The sequence below is a fragment of the Orbicella franksi genome, chromosome 10 (genome assembly GCF_964199315.1).
Source record: "Orbicella franksi chromosome 10, jaOrbFran1.1, whole genome shotgun sequence".
Lineage (NCBI taxonomy): Eukaryota > Metazoa > Cnidaria > Anthozoa > Scleractinia > Merulinidae > Orbicella > Orbicella franksi.
In genome coordinates this window covers 5094281-5116564 of record NC_138154.1, presented here as the reverse complement: position 1 = coordinate 5116564, position 22284 = coordinate 5094281, and the positions used below count along the sequence as shown (strand labels likewise).

The window sequence follows — 22284 nt, the reverse complement described above, 5'->3', positions numbered from 1 at the left end:
ACACTTACTTTCAACCTGTTCTTTTTTTAATAATAAAGAAATTATTGCCAACAATTTGCACCTGAAAAAAAGTTTGAATTTTTACCCCCTAATTTTCTAACTGAACCGTCGTGATTAACAAATCTGACTCCCGCTTCGCGATCGTCCGATTTTGTTATCACTCGTATGATTACAGCAATACTGAAATAAAAATAACCCCCCCCCCAAAAAAAAAAAAAATCAAGCGTACGCTCATAACCCATGACGGCTAAGCTAATGGAAACTCTCGAATTGCATTATCCAACGATGCAGTTTTTAATAAAAGCTTTTATTAATAACTGGATCATTGGATAATGCAATTCAAGAGTTTTTATTGCCTTGGCCATTATGGCGTGTACGTGTACCATGCTCCACAAACACGGTAAGCGTACGGTACGCGTAATTTTGTTTTGTTTTTATATTTCTTTTATGCTAGTCTTCTATATTTTCGGAGCTTTTTTTTTAATGAAACAATTATTCCTCTCGAGCTTGTTGGACACAAGATACGCGCCTCGTTGGCCATCTACCATCTCATGCTCGCGCTTCTGCGTCCTTCGGGGGCTCTGGGTCCCAACTTGAAATTGGTGGTAATATTCACCCAGGCTTACATGACGTGGAAGCACGGGAGGCGGCTTCGTAAAGAGGTGCGATGTTCACATGTAATCTCAGCTGTTTTTTCTTTGCGTCGCTCAGGTAAGTAATGTGTCTTTGATATTCAATTCTTAAGCATTATACAAAGACACCTCCAGCTGTCTTGCGCTAGTAAAGCAAACCCATGGGCTTTCAGCACGAAGGAATGAGTCAGGGATGTTAAAACAACCACCTTTCTTATCATATGTTTGCGTTCCCGAATTTAAATTTCCAACAGGGGTTTTAGGAGTGTATTTTATGGGGTTCCATCCACGCTAAAATTAATGTTTTGATTTCAAAGTTCTTGCTTTGTATCAGTTCCCTTTCCAGTTGTAGTGCTCGATGTATCAAATTACTTCGTGGAAAATGCTCGCGCTCGATATTTATTCACGAATTGGATAGTATCGGAAAACCAACGAGAGGGTTTTCTCACACAGCTCAACGCGTGGATAATTAATGTGGCTACTGTTTTATTTTTGTATAATTTTGCTGTAAAGTAAGCAATGTTGTACACTGCAAAAACTAAGTTCTTAATTCAAGAGGAAAAATTAACTTGTGTTAAGGGGAATAGTTTTTCATAGTTACGTTCCTTAGGTTAGGGGAGTCCATTGTTAAACTAAGGTCCACAGTGGAGTTTGCACGCTCAATTTGAGGTGCACAACATCTACAGTACAAGGAAAAAGTTATCCTCAAACTGAGGGACTATTACATCCCTAAACATAAGATGTTTTGCGTTAACTTTAATAGCACAAGGATCCTTGTTTTGACATGACATTAATTGGTCAAGGGTATATTATCTTCAAATTAAGGGTCCCTAGATTACTGTAACTCAAGGCAAGGGGTTAATACTATCCAATAACAAGCTCTAAATTTCCTTGTTATAAGAGATGTATCATCATGTAGTGATCAAATTAAGGGAGTTATCACTGAGATTGATGCAATGATGATTGTTATTGTCAGGGGCACTTTTACCTTCAAACAAGGGTCAGATAAATTATTGTCCATATATCAAGGCCTAAGTATTCCTCATTTTAAGGAAACATAGGGTAAAAGATATTTTGTTCAGTTGTAAGAAAAGCAAGGTGCGCTAAACTAAGGTAACAAAGCTCCTGCTTGTACAGTACCAGTCAAGGGATTGCGGCACCTACATGCGCGTAAAATGCATGTAGTCTGCGTTTAGTATTTGTGGACAGTGCGCGGATGGTGCGTGTAAGCGGTGTGTAATTACATGTACGTAAAATTTACTGATCTGGTAGTTACACGCATTTGCGTGTAATTGTACACAAATGTGTGTATTTTAACTGGAGCAAGAAACCTTTGTTATTCATAAACACAGTTGCATGTATTTTGCAAAACAAAAAGCCACTACTAACTTGTATTCAAAACACGCGACTTTCAATGTTCACAACAAAAAGTCAATTTAAAAGCCGACAAGCATTGCTAAATTACTGGACTAGCTTGAGCACCTATCAAACACTCTTTTTTAATCTGTAGCAGTCCGCACTTCTGCTTAATGTCAAAACTTAATTCTTAAAGATCTCTGAGGTTTCGTTTATGTTAGAACACATATGACGTACGTCGCAACGTAATGTTTACCCACGCAAGAAATGTCATTTCAACTCCTGTTCTTTCGATAACAATGAATTAGGGATTCAAACAGAAACTCGTGGATTCTCTCTTAATCTTTAACAGCGAAGAATTGAAAATTTTTTGAACAAAATCTAAGTGAATTCGTTAATTTTCAATTCATCAGATTCGTGTGTAACCCCCCGATGTTTACACCCGGTTCATTCGATTATTTGGCTTAAATTACAATACATTTCACTCAGACTACCGATAAGCTAAGTTTGAGAAAAACATTGGGATTTTCATCCATGGGTTAAGTCCGGTTGACAGATCATCGCGTGTCTGTATATGTATTCGCGTTTGCAATAAAATGAAGCAGTAACTAATTTCAAAACAACTCTCACACTGCACAGGATTTCCACCTGGGGTAGATTTTGGTCACGTGCTAGGCAATGCTTTTCAAGAAACAGATTGAATTTCATTTTTATCAGATCAAAACAATGTTTTCAGATAGAGAACATTCGCTTCTGAGCTATTAATGACGGATCTTCAAAGGCTTTCTAAACTTAAAGAAGGATAACTGATGTTTAAAAGTTAACTGAAAATCTCAAGTGAAATATTGTGTTTTGCTGTTATTTTGTGTCTGTCAAGCCTCAGTTCGTCAGTTGCTGGCGCCCTTGTTGTTTCTCACGAAAAGAAAAAAAAAACACGATGGGAAAAGCTTTTCAGCACTGGTTAACCCTGAACGCTTTGGAGTATGAAATATTTTTAATGAATCTTCAGTTTGATTTAAAGTACACTGATTGCTGTAATTTAAAATTTGAAGTGATGTTATATGTTTATGTTCTGTTATCTCAGTGAATCCTAGCTAACATGCGTGCCCACCGCTGGTGCCACTTGTTGAAACTACAATGGAAAAATACTTTTACTGTAAAGCACTAAGCTGGTTTAAGGAAACTGGTCGATTCTGTCGGAAACGTTTGATGACCAGAAGTACTGTAAGAAGGCGAAAGACTAAAATGTATCGCAGTGCAGTTTAGTACGGTAAATGTTACAGGGTAAATGTTTTGTTTTCATTACATTCACTTTTAATATTTTGTTCTCATTATATGCACTTAATGAGTTCCAGTCGAATGACTGCAAGTAATTTTACACACAATATCACGTTTACTACGTGTAATTACATGTGTTTAATTACACGCATTTTCATGTATTTGTGTGTAAGGTGCGTGGACACTGCGTGTAATGTGCGTGTAGTACACGTACTTAATGTGCGTGTAACGCTGCAGTCCCTTTGACCGGTACTGTACTGCATCACTACAACATAACAAAGTGAGGTGAATAAGTTAACGGCTTCTTTATTTCTGACTGTTATCTCAACCCAGTCATTGTCAGTCATTGCTGAGTAATATATCCATACAATGTACAGTAAGGCATTTAGTTTCAACATAACCCAAAAGGTTGCAAACTTGTACAGCAACAGAGTGCAGCCACAAAAGCCAGTCAGTGGTGACTAGCTAGTAAGTACATCCATTATAAACATGAAGTTGCAAATTACAGCCAATATAACAGAATGTCAACAGAGGTCAACATAATGCACAGTCACAAGTACTGAGTAGTATCCATAGAATGCACAGAAGGGTTCAAGTTTCAACTTGCTACATGTTTTTACAGCAACAGAATGCAGCCACAAAGGCCAGTCAGTGCTGACTAGTATCCAAAAGTAAACATAAAGTTTTAACTTGCAGTCATTTGCATAAGGGTAACTAGTTTGATGTTTAACCAAGGAAGCTGTGTACTTGGATGGCCTGTTGTTAACAAAGTCATTCCAAAGGTACTCCTGCAGAAACAAATAAGCTCCTTTGGCCTCCAGTAGAGACTCAAACTCAAACAGGTAGTAGGCCGCAATTAAAGCAGCAACTCCACTACTGATGCTTGATGCTTCAAGTATTGAATTGGAACTACTAACTAGATATGTTTGATATGGTTATGGTGATCTGGATGGAGGTTGACAGTCGTGCAATCCTGAAATTTAATTAATCAAGACAGGGTCTCAGTCATCATGCACAACATATATCAAATACTTTGAACTTATGTTTGTATGGCTTTCCCTTGGAGATTGGTTACATTCAGTAGTCTTAACTTGTGCGAGAGAAAAGAGTAGAAAACAAAATAAAATGTATGTATGTAAATGTATGTATGTATGTATGTATGTATGTATGTATGTATGTATGTATGTATGTATGTATGTAGAGGGTTGTAAATTGTTAATGTAATGTAGGTTGGATAAGGATAATTAGGGTTCCAAATTGTTTTTTACCTCTATTAAGATAAAATCAATTAAGTGACCAGGGAGGCGCGGTGGCCTCATGGTTAGTGCGCTCGTTCCTGGAGCGAGCGGTCCGGGTTTGAGCCCTGGCTGGGGACAATGTGTTGTGTTCTTAGGCAAGACACTTAACTCTCACAGTGCCTCTCTCCACCCAGGAGTATAAATGGGTACCGGAGAATTGTTGGGGAAACCTCACAAATTGCGGGGGAGTGACCTGCGATGGACTAGCATCCCGTCCAGGGGGAGTAGAAATACTCCTAGCCACTTCATGCTACAGAAACCGGAATAAGCTCCGGTAGCTATGAGCCATTCGGCTCCAAGGCTTCACTTTACTAGTTAATGGACATACTTGTAATCTTACCTCAGCAACAATAACTGCAAAATTAGACACTGTTGAATCAAGACATTGATCTCCTCATCTGTGGTATCTGTGGTTACAAAATAAAACAATTAATGCTTTTTATAACACAGTTTTGGAAGATTGATGAAGTTATCTTCTCATTCCCCCCTTCAAATTATTCATGTGAATAAAATGTACATTAGTGATTACCATTGTAATAAATGAAATGAAATGAAATAAATAAACAATAGAAGGGACAGTTCCTGATTTACTGCCTCCCCCCCCCCCCCCCAAAAAAAAAAAAAAAAAATCACAAAAGAGTAAAACATAAATAAATAAACAAATAAATACCTTGCTCTGGTTGTTGTTTTAAAAAACTTAGGCCTTTTTCCACCGTGAGCCAAGCACTGTTGGTGAAGTATTTCTTAAGATATTGTGTTATAAGCAGAAATTCATCTGGCTCAACATTCCACCCCTCTGGCAATACTTCCACACTTTCTTCTTCTAAGGCTTCATCATTTGCAACAGCAATGCATGCTTAATCGTTATCAACAAACTTGTGAAGTAATGTAGTCTTTCCCTTATCAGTCACTGAAAAAAAGTGGGCTAATTTAATTGCATGCCATTAATAAAAACCCTCAACTTTCAATTCCAGTAATTTCTACGACTAATTCACACACAGTTCACATTCAATCTGTCTAGGGATAAATCTAATAATTAAAGCTTGATGTGTGCATTGAAAATTGTTAGTTCACTACCTGACCACTGCTAATTGAAGCTCCCAGTGAGTAAATAGTCTTATTTAGGTCTGGCTGGTCTGATGGCTGTGAGAATGGACACAAGAAGAGCTTCAACTGTACCTGTTATATTTTGTCTACTCCAATACTGTATTTCTAGGAACTTGAGTGTGAATAAGTTAATACTTGAGGTTTTTATACTCACTGAAACTGAAGGTGTCCTCATCATCCTGATCATCATGACCATTTTCACCAAGCATGCAGAGAATATTTGGAAGAACTTTTTCCAGTTGGCTACAATTACACCAAACTCTGTGACTGGTACCTTTCTCTTTGATAATACTCTGGATACTCTTTAAACTATAAAACAATGAAAAGTGAAGACCACAAAGTTTTGTTAATTTCACGACTGAGTGTTATTGCAATTCCAGTTTATACCAATAAGGAAACTGTTCTAGTGTTATGCAAAACTTAATTGCTCGGTCATCATGCAGATGGTTAAAGTTACTTACATAGATCTCGTTGCCAATGATAGGCCAGTCCTGCAATGTTTTTTTTGACATGATTTTACCCATCTGAAAGTTGCAGCAGCTGCCAAAGGCAGGCCTCAAAAGTGACTGACAAAGTTGCTTTACTTGTGGTGTGCAAGCATCACCTCAAACTGTTCTTTGCAAGAGCACCCTTTAAGATATCTCTGAGGATCTTCAGGTCAGGCTGTCTCAAGATTGGCAGCTATAAGTTTCCAGTCGGTTAAGCCAGGTCCTGGCCTCACAGCAACAACCTCTCTTGTAAGGTCTATATCGTGTTTCATATGCCATCTGAACATCGTCTGAAATAAGCTGAAAACATTTTTCTATCAGATTTAATTGACTTTTTTTTCTCTTTCCTTACAATATGCTGCAAATATGCCTTTGACTCAAAAATGGAAGAAGTATCCTTTCAAGTCAACATTAAGTATGTAATTTGAATTTAGGGTTTTTTCGTCGAGGTTCATGACCTGTTGTATTTTAAATCTATTTTAAATGTGTCTCAACTAAAATTTCGTGAAGAGACTACACCTCAGTCATCGCGTGTTTTGGAAAGCAGCATGACCTTTTGACAGGCAAAAATTTCTCCACATTAATTTTGTGCCTCAACAAAACTTTTTCGTAATCCCAAAACACTTCAAATCAGAAAAACAAGTGTGTATGCAAGAATCTGGATACCATTCTGGTCTAATAAGGAAAGATAAAGACCATAAAAACTTACCCGTTTCTCCACTGGGGTCGAAATTACATGTAGACCACTGATTACCCCAAGAAAACGTGTAGCTTTCATGGGAAGGACGCAATCACGTGACCATTTAATGAATTCAAAATGGCGCTAGCCGTACCCGTGTGTGAAAATTGGGGTATCTTAAGGTGTGTATTAACTAATAATCCCCTCAAAATTGCACTTGACTTCTACACAAGCGATACAGAGCCGACCAGAGAGTCCCATAACTGATACTAATTAGCATAAAATTGCCTAAAATGTGAATGAAAACCAAGGCTACAACCAGTTCAAATATTGCATTCATGTTTGGTCAGCTGGCAAGGCACTTTTTTGGCAACAGTTAAAGTGTCTATGAAATAAAAAATAATTTCTGCCTATTTGAAAGGCTTTTCAAAGTTAAGAAGACTGGCATTTGCCTTTTCAATATATCTTTTTTCGTTTTTTGAGATATTTACATGTTTGTATTATGCAAATGAGGAAAGTGATGACGTCATAGGTGGTTCCACCGAAACAGTACAACACTCAATCAAGAGTAACTCTAGAAATATTAAAGCAGTGTTCTTTAAACTTGGCACCAGAAATGTACATCACTAAAGACAGAAAATGGCATCCCTTGTGTGGTTGCCATGACAACAGTTATGCCGCTGGTCCTGTTTTAATTAAGACTAAGATTCCCAGATTTTCTCTTAAACAAGGATCATCCACTCCCAACAATCTAATGGGGAGAGTAAAGACAAAGTGGGAACCATGTGTGTTGTGTGCAGGACCTTCTGTCCTACTTTAAAAGGTTGCAAATGGGGATATTTGGTTTTTCACAGAAAGAGACTGGAGCCAAGAGTGTTGCCATGGCAACAACATAGTAGGTGTCATGCTGTTTTTTTTGTGATGTACATTTCTGGTGCCAAGTTTGAAGAACATTGCTCCAATATTTCTGGAGATATTCTTGATTCAGTATTTTATTGTTTAAGTGGAACTACTTAGCATGTCATCACTATATATACAAAAGCATGAATATCTCTAAAATGAAAAAAAGATATTCCAAAAAGAAAAATGCCATTCTTCTTTACTTTGAAAAGCCTTTCAAATAAGCAGCAATAATTTTTTACTTTGTAGGCACTTTAAGTTTGAAATAATGAAGTTGAAGTGTTTGAAATACAAACCTACTTGGAGATGCTTATTAGTGCATGTGCTTATTTCTAGAGCATACATTTTGTTCTTAAAGAGCTGTTTATTGCATTGTTCTAATTTCATTTCCGTTGAACTATCATGGTAGCTAGGCAACCAGGCAAAGGCTGTTGTTTTCTTCATCTCTCAGAAAGCATGTGGAGTTATTAGTCACCAGCACTGTGAATTTGTAGTTTGGTTACCACTCTCCTTCAGTGGCATCCTGTTTCTTGCACTTGTCAGTGGCAGTCATACATGTAATAATGGACTAATGCTGATGCATGAAAATGGCCAATTATCTATTGAATGTTCTTTGATTGGTGGATTGCGTGACAAGTCACAACAATTGCAATTGCTTATGGCTCAACTAGCCTACAAGAGTATCCTGTATTTTTTTTTGGCTGCAGTTACGAACAGGAAAAAAAAACCAGATACTCTTGCAGGCTAACCCAACTAGTGCACTAACAGTGGCATAAACTCGATGGAGTTCATTCTTGCATTAATTTCCGTGGAAGTTGAGCTCATGTTTTCGAACCTTTCTTCGGTTAGGTCTAAATGTATTACCATCCTTTTTGTCCTGTCGCAAGAAAGGAAACAAAGGCATTGATTTCAGGTCCAAAAAGCGCTACATCATAACACAGCAAAGGAACTTTTATGGTTACCTGTTGTCGAGAGTTGATTGCCAGTAAGCCATTTTGGCAGCAATAGCAGTAATAGCATGAGACTCGGGCTTTCTAGAAGTCCAATGCAAATGGAAAATCACTGGAAGCTTAACCAGTAATCACTACTAGTGATTATTCAAATTAGTGAGTAGTTAAGTTGATTAGTTGCAATAAAAACAGTCATTTCTCTGGGTTCCAGAAGTTCTGCAAGTTCCACAGTCCACAGTTCTTCAGATTAGTCATATCCTGTTTTACCTTTGATGGAATTGGTAACTTGAAGTATTGTCCCAAGAGACTCTGCTTTGACCTTTTTTACCAATACTTGAAACTCCCTTGGCACATTCTGCTTTGGCTTAGTTACTGTTGCTTGGCTGCACTGGGGTGGAGCTATGTCTCCTTAGCTATGTCTCCTTGGCATTGATAAAGGGGTAGAACAGTGACAATGAGTTGCAGATGTCTGGAATGAAGAAAGATGAAAGATATAATCTTGCTTGTGCATAAATCTAAATCTGTAAAGGGTACTTAACTGAATGCATATGTCTATTTGACCACTGAATTATTTACTTCCTGACCCTGAAACAATTGACTCGTGAAATGCATGTATTGGAAACAATTTAAATAGATTTAAGTTGCAATTATGAAGGAATAAATAAAAGAAACAAATTAATATGTTGGACAATGTATATACACAAAATTGGTAATACTGTCTCAGGTGTTTAAAAGAGAGTGTGCCAAGGTATCATCCACATTGCTTGAAACTTTTAATGAAAGTTTTTACTTGCTTTGTATTACCTGGTCAAAGTCTAAAAGTTCATCTTTAGTTGGATTATTTGAAGACTTCTGAAAGTGAAATCAAGATTGGAACAAGAGCATACAATAATTATTAGACTTAATTAACAAAGTGCTAATAATCTTTGAGTATTTTCTCTCCCCTTAGACCACACAAAAAACTGACAGCTGCATAATTAAAACAGCAATATATTTAAATATGCAATGACCAATTAATACCAAGAAGGTCTTGTGTAACAAGGCTGGTTTGGTATGCAACAAGTTTCAAGGTAACTAAGTTCTGCTTAGCCGAGTGCAAAACATTGAAATTTATGATTGGATGTCATCAACATAAACTCACTGTATTACTGAGAAAGTCCTATAAATTTTTCTAGTTTCAAAGCAGTTTGGGAACAGTTGGAAAGAGGTTTCATATTAGCAAATTCTTGTCGGTTTAGGAGAACGTTTTGGAAGTAAATTGTCTGTTATGTATTTGAGAATCTAACCAATGGTCAGTATGATGTGAAGAACCATGGTGGAGGGTTTAGACCATAGATGGTCTTAAGAGAGTAAGTACTTGGATACAAGAAAAAAAATACTCCCCAGAGACAAGCTTACAGTCAAAGATATCATCGAAAGCTTACTTCATAGCAGGTTTCAACTCTGGCTGGTCAATATCCATAGTCACAAACTTGAACTGGTACTATTTAAAGAACTAAATGAAGAGCTAGCAAAATGAAGAAAATCAAAAACTTTTTGGGACCGGCTGAAAAGTCGCCATGACAGCATGACAACTGCTAACTGTGTTGGGTTAGGGAGTCTGTTAAGATAGAATGTTTCATATGATCTGCATACTGTTTGGATTCCTTGCTCTAGTGGTATGTTCGTATAGAGGCTTATTAGGTCCATTGAAACAAGTATACCTTCTGCTGAGTCTTTTTTTTCTATGAAATTAATGAAGTCTGTTGAATCTTTGAGATAAGACTTCAGTTGTTTTGCAATAGGCTGCAGTAGTTTGGCAACATAATGATGACAATGGGCCATCTCACACCCTGCTATTGATCTACTGACTGGGGCTAGTTTGTGTATTTTTAGCAAGGGTGTGGAATTCTGGAATGTGAGGCGGTTGTGGTGTTTCACAAAGCATGTGGTTACCATGATAGAGATCATTGATGAGCTGTTGAACCCTATGTTGTGTCTCAATTACCATGAGTATTTCAACAGGTCTGTAGTGGTTAACATTGTGTCATTGGATTTGACCTTCTTGTTTTTTTTGTCTTGTATATTTGCCACTACAGTTGTTGTTCCTTTCACTGCCCTTTTTGAAAAAACAAAAATAAAAAAAATAGAAAAGAAAAGAAAAATGAAAGAAATAAGAAAGATTTAATTTAAGAACTCGCCGAGAAGCTTTGTCTTCAGAGTTTTCTTAAAATTTGCATGACTCTCGCATAGTTTTAAGTCTTTGTCTAGATAGTTCCATAGTTTTACTATTCTGCAATAAAAAGATCTCTGACCAGCAGTGGTTTTGCACAGGGGAATATTCAGTTGTTGTGAGTTTCTTGTGGTTCTGCTTGATATTTGTTGCCTTTTGACAAATTGTGATGTCAGATAGGTCGGGGCGCAGCATGTCATGCACTTAAAAGCAAAAACAGGGTCTCGGAGGTAAAGCTGCTTTTTTACGGGAAGCCACCTCAAATTCTTGAGTGATGGAGTTATATGCTCAAATTTATATGTACTACTAATTCTCCAAGCAGCGAAGTTCTGAACGAGTTGACCATACAGTAGAGCAATAGTACAACTTACTGAAAATGAGCGTGTTGATGATAGTCACTACTAGGCCGGAGTTAAATGCGTGCTTTGCTTGATCAATCTGGGCTAATTTACTCATACAGGATGAAACTGTCGCTAAAATGTGGTTGTCAAATGACAGAGTGGGATCGAATGTTACACCAAGATCTTTAATGGACTCTGATGGCAAGAGTTCCTTTCCGAGCAGCGAAAGCTTAAAATCAGATAGCCTACAGATCATCGGGCGGCTGCCAGAGATCATGAGCTTTGTCTTTTCAGGGTTGAGCAGAAGACAATTATCACAACACCAGTTACGAATTAGATGTAAATCCTTTTGGATAGTGAACAGAATGGTCATATCACATCAGTCATGTTTAGGTGGATGGCAAAAACTGAACAAGGACTCGTGCTTTGTTCTAAAATTATCTTTTGTAGTCCAGCATTAAGGAAAAGCTTCTGCAGAAGTGATTTTAGATAAGCTTGTTCCACATTTGATGTTGGACAAGAGGCCTTGGTTTGTGTCATTAAAAGCTGCATAATCGACCAGCTTTTCATCCATTTTTTAGGAGTAGTCAAGCAACAACTTTTGTTTGAAGAACATCTTTGATGAGTGTCATCTTGCAGTTTGAACATGTACCTTTGTCGCCATCAATCTGTGCATCTTCAATGGTTTTATTGCAACAAATGTAACATGGGGTGCATTTGATGTCAGCTCCAAGACATTGAGCAATAAGAAGGTTGTCTTGTAATTCAGGTGTTCCAGGCTTATCTGCAGATTTCAGCTGTGATCCATCTGCAAATGTAGATCAGTTACTCTCCTTTTGAAGTTTTGGAGTCCCACGTTACACTTGATTAATAGGCATTAACACATTTCAACTGTCAACCTTTTTGGGTTTCTTGAGACTTCAACTTATACTGTTTGGTTAGGTAATGACTGTCACGTATAAACAACACCTTTGATTTAAAAAAAAAAATCAGTGTGCACTTTTTTAATTCAGAAAAAAACCTAATTTGCATTCACTTTCGACACACTAATCCACATATGCGATTTACAAAACTAGTTTTGTCTAAGACCTCTTCAGTTGATTGTTGTGCAATATTTGAATATAAACATACGTCATGTAGCAACACATGAAAAATGACCGCTTGATACCAGGACCTTATCATTTGAAACAAGGGTCCTGAAAAGGCAGTTCTTCAGTTCGCTACGACATGACGACAGTCCTTGGGGTGCAGACGTAGTTCCACTCAGTTTTGGAGTTAATGAGCATTCTTTCTTCAATCTTACTAATCAAAACTGACTCTGTGACCTGCCTGAGCATCACGTCATCACGAAAAGTTCCCGTTACATTCATCACAAAGTCTGGAACATTCCCTTCATGTCTGTCACACGAATGCCTCCACATCACAGAAATTTCTTCCCGACGTGCGAGAGCATTCAGGTGTTCTCTCCCGAGAGTGCAAGCACTTTGTGATGTCTCTCCAATGTACTTGTTACAGCAAACTTTGCACACCAGCTCGTATGTTACACCAGTACTGTGGCAATTTCCCTTTCCATCAGTTCGACAGACCAGACAATCGACCTTTGTGCACCGCTTCGGTTTGAACGGGTCTGACTTTTGCAACATGCTCTTAAGTGTTGTTCCTGACTGCTCGACAACCCTGATTTTAAATCTTGTCTCTTTGATCTCTTTCATGTAACAATGTTTAAGCTGAGACCCTGGTGTTGCCGGCATGAAAATCACTGTGTCAAACCCTCCTTTCTTGTACCAGATCTCACGCTTTCTCTGTTTCTCTCGTGCTCAGTCTAACTTTCTCCACTCTCATCACCTGTACAATGGCGTCTCACCACTGGCATCTAGTTCTATCACGCGGGTGTAGGCATGCAAGGCTGATCTTACCACTTCCGTTCGAAACTTCTGATTGTAACCTGAGTACTGGAGTCATAACATCATGTGGTTGACATGGGCAACAACAGTTTCCCAAGGGAGCTCTCTACTGCAGTTGAGAAGTACTCCAAACACTTCTTGTGTAAGTATTGTTCTCTTGCAGCTCTATGGTAAGGCTGATTTTGCATTAACTGCGGATCTGGTCAAAACATCTTTGTAGTAGAACTCATGTAACACCACCTTGACCTCATGCTCTTATGCATTATCTATTACCCTGTTCCTCTTCTCCACCCAGACTTTCAAGTCTAGTATGGGTAGTTTCCCATCTCTGTGTCGTGAAGGGTAATCAACCTCTAGCTCAATCGACTTGTGAACGCTGTTTCCAATTGACTGTACCAGGAGCATGCATCTTCTATCTGCTTCTATATCTTGCTCTAATTCAGCAACGTGCTCATCCTGGATCACCTCACCCTCAACAAACCTGAGGCCAGAGCTGGGAGTGTCCATAATGACGTTTATGTCATCAACATACTTCTTGTACACCCGTAACTTTAGCCCATTATCTTCCACCTTATTCACAAACTGTCTGTCCCACCAGACCATAAACAACTGAGCCAGAACCCCAGTAAGTTCTAGTCCTATGGGACCTCCCCTCGCTTGCAGCTTTATCTCATTGTTAAACGTGTACATGTGGTTCTTCATGATAAACAAAAGGACTATCTTCATTGCCTCGGTGAACATCTTACTGATAGTAACTTCATCGGGCTCTTCAGCCAGCGGTAACCAAGGTTTTAACCTTTTGGTTCTATTTTCATCTAGAGCACAACCAGTGATGGTGGGTGGTCGGCCTCTGTTGGTCCTGCATCATGGGCAAAACTGCAGCAGCCTCACATCTCTCAACTTCGCCTCAGTCCTGTTCAACGCAAGATACAACCCCAATTCCTCAGCATTCACCCCAACAATTTGTACACTGCTTGTGTGGAAAACCTCACATACCTTCTCTACTGTAAAAGCAATGTCCAAACTTGGATACAACGCCTTAACCTCCGCTGATCCAACAACGATATCTTCTGTGACCTGGCTGTCATTTAACTGCTTAAACTCGGTCAACATCTCCTCGGTATTCAGGCACACACTCGCCTCTTCTTTCCACACCTCTGCCAAAATGAAGCTGATCAAGTGTGACAGTTTCCTGTTGTAAGCTGACACTGTTCCGCAAACCGGTCGAACTGGTCGGCCAATATTCTGGTCACTCACATTCTTGTGATCTTTTCTAAGAGCATACAAAGGGGCAAGAGTACAATCATTGACTAGCATGTTGCTCTTGATTCTTGCTTGTCCTCCAACACCCTCTCCTGCATTCAGGATCCTCACCCATAGAACGGAATGTGCATTCGCTTCTGCCTGTGCTCTCTCATTCTTTCCAAATTAAGATAATGTTTAGTAAAACTTTCTTGGCTTCGACAAGGAGAACTTCTCAGAAGTGTGCAATTTTCTGATAAGCTTCTGCCAGCATGTTGGCTAAGTTACAAGTAAAGTTTCAAGGTGTTGAGTTGTCATCTTTAAGTTGTGGAAGTGCCCATCTTTTGCAGATTTCCACTTTATAAGAGCAGCTTGAAATTGAAATTTACCCTTGCTGGTCCCAGTCTTGACTGAATCAACTTCTGTTGAACAGCGCATTTGAACCTGCTTCTAAATGAAGTTAAAATATTGTATTGTACAGAAAATATTCTCTGACGTCTAGCAGTGTGCCGTGCCAGAGTTAACCCTAGTTTTGCAAGCATTACTAAGTTTGGAAATATTTTGTCATGTTCTGTGGCAAAGGCTCCAAAGGTGCCACATACAATATCTGGAGGTATCACTCAGATAAAACAGTTTTCTTGAGCAGCTGCCATTCCTTGACCGTTTCATCTGGATCATCAAGTGGTAATGTGGTTCTCTTTCACCACCCCAATTTTTTCACATGTAGAGGTCTTGGGAGCTCCATAGTGGTGCAAAGCACTTAAATCACTTATCATACTCACTGAGCTTCTCTGATTGAAGGAAGGTTATGGGTCTCAAGGGCAGTACACAAAACAATGACAATAAATTGTCACAAGGAAACCTGAACATAATATACAGTATTGAAGAAATTTTTAGAATTTAAAGCATGGGTAATCTGGCTCTGATGAAATATTTTCCCATAGGAGAAGAGGACACAACTAAATACCTTTCCAGTTTCAGCCTTAAATTCTTCGATACCAAGATATACAGTGACTGGTTTTTCAATTGACTCCTAAGCAGCATGACACCATGATCTGTACTGCCATCTATCATTACGGAGAAAACATGACAACTGTTCAGTCAGACTGCGAGATCATCCTTTGTAATAGAACTAATTTAGTCATTGAATTTAGTACAATGCAGATTGATTTCAGTATGTTTTTGGCAAGCTCTACACCATTCAATTTTTACAGGGGACAGAGACTACAAGTCATGTGGCCTTTCTAGAGCTCAAATATGGAAAGCCGTTTTTAATTTTTTCTCCACCTTTTTGTCTTCCTTTTAATACAGTTACTCACAGGACTCGTATATTTCATCAGTTTTTTTGGATTAGTTATTGCCCTTTCAGCTACAAGACATTTTCTATGGCCCTGACTGGCCTTGTGTTTTTTCAGTGCTTCTCTTTTGAAGTTGTTTGTTCCACTTCTTGTAGATATTTCACTGTCCTTCAGTGCTATAGTAGGGTGTATTGAGCATATAGTACACTATTGAACCCCTTGCTTGTTTGTTTGGATATGGTTATGATAATGAAGGGCTGTGCTGTGTCAGAATAGACAAGGTTGGCGAGTAGCCAGGGATGAGCTTGACACCACTACCACTGAAATGACCTGGTGCATTTCAGTTTATACTCTTAACATTTGTTCTTAATCTCCCTTTCCATCTCTGTCTAATCCTCCAACTTCCTTCCACCCTCCACCTTTCCCTCGCTCTCTTCATCCTTCATCTTTGTTTCATGCATGTTCTCACTGTCCATCTTCCTTTCATTTAACATAGTCAGGTAGATTGTACCATGACTTTCAGGTTACACAATACCTTGAGAAGGCTTCTTTTGTCATTTTTTTCTTTTTAACAAAAACAAAAGGTTGATGTAAAATCTAACTTTTCCCAGAAAAATGAAAGTAAATTCTTAAAATGTATGCGTTATTTAGGAAAAGAATAGAAGTTAATCAAACAGTTGGTGTCATAATCCACACAATGTGTTGACTTTTTAGGTGAAATGGCATCCTCCCAGAGCTCTTATGACAAGGGCCTCACTGGCATTTTTTGTTTACATGTGATATCACAGTTTCGGTTCTCCAGTCAATTTGCTCTTCCATCCGATCGTTCCTTATTGAGGTCATGGAACATGGTTTACTTTGGTTTTGATGTTGACATTATTTGCTTCTGAAAACTGTTCAGTATTTTTTGACAGATTTTTGGGGATGTGATGGCCTGGAGTAAATCTTACCAATATTGCCAGCTTTGGACCCAAATGTTGTTTGATTTCAGCCATGATAGGCAGACAGTGGTTCTACTGAGTTATTTCAGCAACATTCCTTGAGTTGGTTCCCTGTTGGTCAACATTACCAGCAGTGTTGTAAAAGGACATTATCTTAGCAGCAATATGGGATGAATATGGATGGTGGGTTGTATGGCCCATGCTGTGGGTTGTTGCATTTCTATATAAAGGGCATAGTACAACTGAACAAGACTTTTTCTCCACCTTTTTGTCTTCTTTTCTTACAGTTGCTCACAGGACTTGTACGTTTTATTAGTTTTTGGATTAGTAATTGCCCTTTCAGCTACAAGACATTTTCTATGGCCCTGACTGACCTTGTGCTTTTTCAGTGCTTTGCTCTTAAAGTTGTTTGTTCCACTTCTTGTAGATATTTCACTGTCCTTCAGTGCTATAGTAGGGTGTATCGAGCATATAATACACTATTGTACCCCTTTCTTGTTTGTTTGGATATGGTTATGATACTGAAGGGCTGTGCTTTGTCAGAATGGACAAAGTTGGTGAGTAGCCAGGGATGAGCTCAACACCACTACCACTGAAATGACCTGGTGCGTTTCAGTTTATACTCTTAACATTTGTTCTTATTCACCCTTTCCGTCTCTGTTTAAGCCTCCAACTTCCTTTCACCCTCCATCTTCCCCTCTCCCTCGTCATCCTTCATCTTTGTTTCATGCATGTTCTCACCGTCCATGTTCCCTCCATCTAACATAGTCAGGTAGATTGTATCATGACTTAAAGGTTACACTATACCTTGAGAGGGCTTCTTTTGTAGATTTTTTTACTTTTGAACAAAAACAAAAAGTTGATTTAAAATCTAACTTTTCCCAGGAAAGTGAAAGTAAATTCTTTAAATGTTTGTGTTATTTAGGAAAAAAAAATTAATAAAAGTTAATCAAACAGTTGGGTGTCATAATCCACCTAGTGCATTGACTTTTTTGGGCAAAATGACTTCCTCCCAGAGCTCTTATTACAAGGGCCTTATTGACAATTTTTGTTTACATGTGATATCATTTTTGCTCTTCCATCCCATCATTCCTTATTGAAGTCATGGAATGTGGTTTACTTTGGTTTTGATGTTGACATTATTAAGCTTATGAAAACTGTGTTCAGTATTTTTTGCCAGATTTTTGGGGATGTGATGGCCTGGAGTAAATCTTACCAATATTGCCAGCATTGGACCCAAATGTTGTCTGATTTCAGCCATGATAGGCAGACAGTGGTTCTATTGAGGTCTTTCAGTAGAATTCCTTGAGTTGGTTCCTTGTTGGTCAACATTACCAGCAGTGTTGCAAAAGGACATATTATCTTGGCAGCCATATGGTATAAATATGGATGGTGGGTTGTATGGCCCATGCTGTGGGTTGTTGCATTTCTATACAAAGGGCATAGTACAACTGAACAAGAGCAAATAAAGGAAGTAAAGGACAAGAACAAATAAAGGAATATTATTAAGAACAAAAGCATTTTAAACTTAACAGAAGTGAAGTGAATGGGTATTTAGAATGGACTTGAACAATTCTTGATTGCCAGTTGAATTCACTAACCCAAGTAATTACAGCCACCCAATCAATACAAAGTTAGATAAGAGAACCAACCAATGAAAATTAAGCAATACTGAAATAAAATGCATTGTCAACCAAGGTAACTGCTATAGGAGACTAGTTGCTAGACTTAACAAGATTGTTATATTTGTTTTAATACATGCACATGCCCAATGTGTCTGTCATTTCATTGATGTCCAAGAGCACCATTCCCTTCATTGGTTTACTGCTGGCTAATATTGCCACCAGTGACCCCAAACATCACATAATGTTGGCTTTAATAGCCAGGTTGGCAATTCCATACACAACTTTCATAAATGTTGGACCGCTCAGATGGATTGGTAACTATAGCATCAAAGTGAGGCTAGAAAGGCCTTGTATAAAAACATGGCGTCGCTCAAGCGATAAATTATGGTAATGTTTTCCACACCTTTGGAACACGTATAAAAAACTGGCTTGACTCTCTGTTCTTTGTACAACTCAAGCAGTTTGCACTGTGAACTGTTTAGTAACTACAAGCACCACACCATCCTCAAAGGCTTAATTGGCATCTCTCCAGGAGGTGCAATCACCTTCATCAGTCAGCTTTATACCGGAAGTATTTCAGATAGAGAAATTGTTGTGAGAAGTGGACTACTGGATTTGCCTCTTGAAGAAAATGACAGTATTATGGCTGATAAGGGCTTCACAATACAAGACTTGTTGCCTTTGGGTGTTTCTTTGAACATTCCGCCCTTCCTTGGAAGTTCAAGTCAAATGCCCACTGAAGATGTTGTTTTAACACAGGAAATTGCAAGTCTACACATACACGTCGAACGGGCTGTTAATAAAATAAAAAATTTTCACATTTGGGATGGTGTTGTGCCTCTACACCAGTTTACAGTAGTAAATCAAATGTGGGCAGTTTGTGCTGTTTTATGTAATTCCCAACCAAATATCATTTCTGTATGAATTCAATTGTTTTAAAAACTTCTATAAACTTTACAGCTTTTTAAATGTTTACTTTCAGATTATTCAGTCGAAGGTAATTTGCTCAAAAAGGCTTTTAAACCCAAACAATTAAGCCAGTAGCACATTCAATTCCACTAACAGAAAAGCATCAGTGTGTCCAATCTGCTCCATTTTTACTGTTTACATAACATTGTTTTCAATCTTATTTGATCCTGATTGCTTACTTAATGAAAGATCAACAAATAAATGTAAGAGTGATCATAGATATTTACTGAATTTGGGTTCACAATAAAGTCAAACAAATGTTTTGAATGACAATAATTATTATACATGTACATATGGAACCAGATTCTACATATCTCAGTGTAGTTTTCTTTTTTAAACAAACAAGCATATGTGTAAATTACATATTTTGTATTATTGTGAAATAAGAATGTTTTGAATATCAATAATACAGTCATGTACATAACCCACTGCTACATCTCTCACTGTATTATCTTTTAATGGAAACAAACAAGAATTTCTGTAAATAATTATTGTGAAATACTGTAAGAATGTTTTCAATTATCAATAACATATGTAGAAATAGAACCCACTTTCACATCCCTAACTGTATTTTCTAATGGAAACAAACAAGCACTCTTGTAAACAAGCTCATGAACAAAACAAATGAACAGATGTGTTATAAATTCAGTGAAAAAAATTATTGCAAACTTTTTCTGCCTTCCTTCTGTACTTTTGCTGAAAGAATGATCAACATTAAAACTTTCCTAAAAGTCCCCCAAAAAGTTTATGTAGAACAAGACCATCATGGCAAGGAGGACATAAAAAATTCACTTAACACTCATCCTTAATGGCATGTTGAATTGTGAAAATCTGCTGCTGCAAAACTCAAAAAATGTTCAAAATAATACTGAACAAGTTTACTTCTCAGGTCCTGCCAAAAGACAGTATCAAATGCAATTCTTTCTACATACAGCCCTTTACTGGTGTACACAATGAAGTCACACCACTAGACACCAGTGATGCCCATTTGTCCTTGCACCTGCGTATAGTAGGCATGGTCTCTCTTTAGTCTGCACTGACTCACTTATTTTCTCCATAAAAAAACCTGGATCCGAACAGGCATCCAGCGGTGTCACATGAAATTTGGTGTGCGGACATTTCACTTCAGCTAAACCAAAGCACACAACATCCGAAATCCACAACTTTGGCATCTGGTGTGGCACCAAGGACCGGGAAGCTTTTCAACACCACAAGGCCACTTCTGAGGACAGAAACAGGTGTTTTTCTATTAAACATGAACTTCTGATAGTCCTGTAGAGCAATGGGCTTGTATTTAATTCCATGTGCAGTGTGTTTTGATGAAAAGGGCTTGGGATGCATAAGTGACTGTGCAAAGTTTTCATGGTTCCTTTGCCTTTTTGCAATCAGCTGGAAACTTGAAGCAGTACATCGATATTTGCGTTCTTCTTTCCATTCAATGCAGCCTGCTTGCTCACGAGTGCCACTCTCAATTGCATGAATTTTGTCTTCATCGACTGTTAAATTTGCCAGGAGTGATTTCTCTCCATCAGTCAGTACTCGAGGTACAGCCATATCAGCTTCATTGGAGAGAGAAAATCATGGATAGTTGGCAATGTTTGTGACAGGAATATTATTTCTGGGAACAGCAGTTAGGTCAGCTTCGGCAGAAAAATTTGACTCAGTGAACGAAGCTTGATAGCTCAAAAATGAACCAACAGGGCTCTTGCCAAACTTTGTGTCCACAACTTGAGCCTTTTCATCATTTAACATTTGAGCAAAACCCATGTTGGCATCAATTTCTGCTAGTTCAGTCTTAAAATGATGTTCGTGGTTCTCAACATACTCTTGCTGCTTGCGAGCTTCATAAAGAGTACACTTCACACCATCACGTGAAGTGTTTGGCTCATCCAGCTTTGTTTTTTTAACATTTACTTCCATTACAGGCTGGGGTACAATGTTTTCTCCACCACCCTTTTTGTGCCACTTCTGCAGTTGTGATGTGCATGCCACAGAGGGATTCTCATCATGTTTGTCATGCAAATCCTTAGTTGTTTTCGCTTCAAATAAAGTGAATTTGCATACCTTGAGCATGAGCGCCGAAATGTGGTTGCAAAATCCGACTTTGCCAGCAACACAGGTGCAACTTGAATGTAAAACATCACCCTTTATGATGCACAAAGCAAGCTTAAGTTGATGAGGAGGATCATTTTTCCGAAAGCTGTGATAACACTTAGCTTTAAAATAAAAGCGCTGCTGGTCACTCGCTGCCATTATTTCGTGGAGATATTCGTCTTCCAGAAATGTCTTAGCTTTTCGTAAAGTGGTTGGCACAGAATGGTGATCTTTATTACCAATGTTTTTACTAGTTCTTGCAATATGCTCGTTCATTTCTGCTCTGGTGAACACTGGCAATTTTGACAGTGAATTACTCCATCCTTCTGTTGGATAATCGACTGAACTCGGGTTTTTGTCACCTTGCAACTGTGATGCATCCTTGCTTGATTCACTTCGATTTCATTGCTGTTTTCTCTTCGTATACAGCCCATTTGGATCAGGATCCACAATATTTTTATCTCTTCTTGTTTCAATGTACTGCTCTACTCTAAAAAAGGGGAGAATTATCAGGAACATGTTATGTGAAAGACGGTAGATTGAAGACGGGAAGGTATGTTAACAAAAGAGTGTACTGTAAAGTATAGTAATATTTCTCACCTGTTCACAAGCTCCGCTTTGGTCTTAAGGCCTTTTCCTGGGTCACCTCTGCACCACAGCCAAAACTTAAGCTCTTTGTTTTTTAATTTGCTTGGTTTCCGTCCAGATAATAAAGCTCCTGGTACGTCATCTTCTGTTAAAACAGCTACATTTGATGAAGTTGTTGGCATGTCGTCCATGTTCACGTGTTTCCTCGAGGCCTTTCTAGCCTCGCTCTGATGTTAGTAGTTACCATTCCGTCCAAGCGGTCCACCATTTATGAAAGTCGTGAATTGCCTTCCAATAGCAGCATTCCCTGAGTTAGTTCCTTGTTGGCCAACATTGCCAGCAGTGTTGCTATGCTGTTGGTTGTTCAGTCAGTTATGTTTCC

At 38.4% G+C, this 22284-nt stretch overlaps 1 pseudogene; it reads right to left on the bottom strand.

Annotated features, from left to right (window-relative positions):
* Positions 1-16874: 16874 nt before the first annotated feature.
* LOC145501170 (uncharacterized) overlaps positions 16875-22284 on the bottom strand; it is a 6357-nt pseudogene continuing 947 nt past the window's right edge.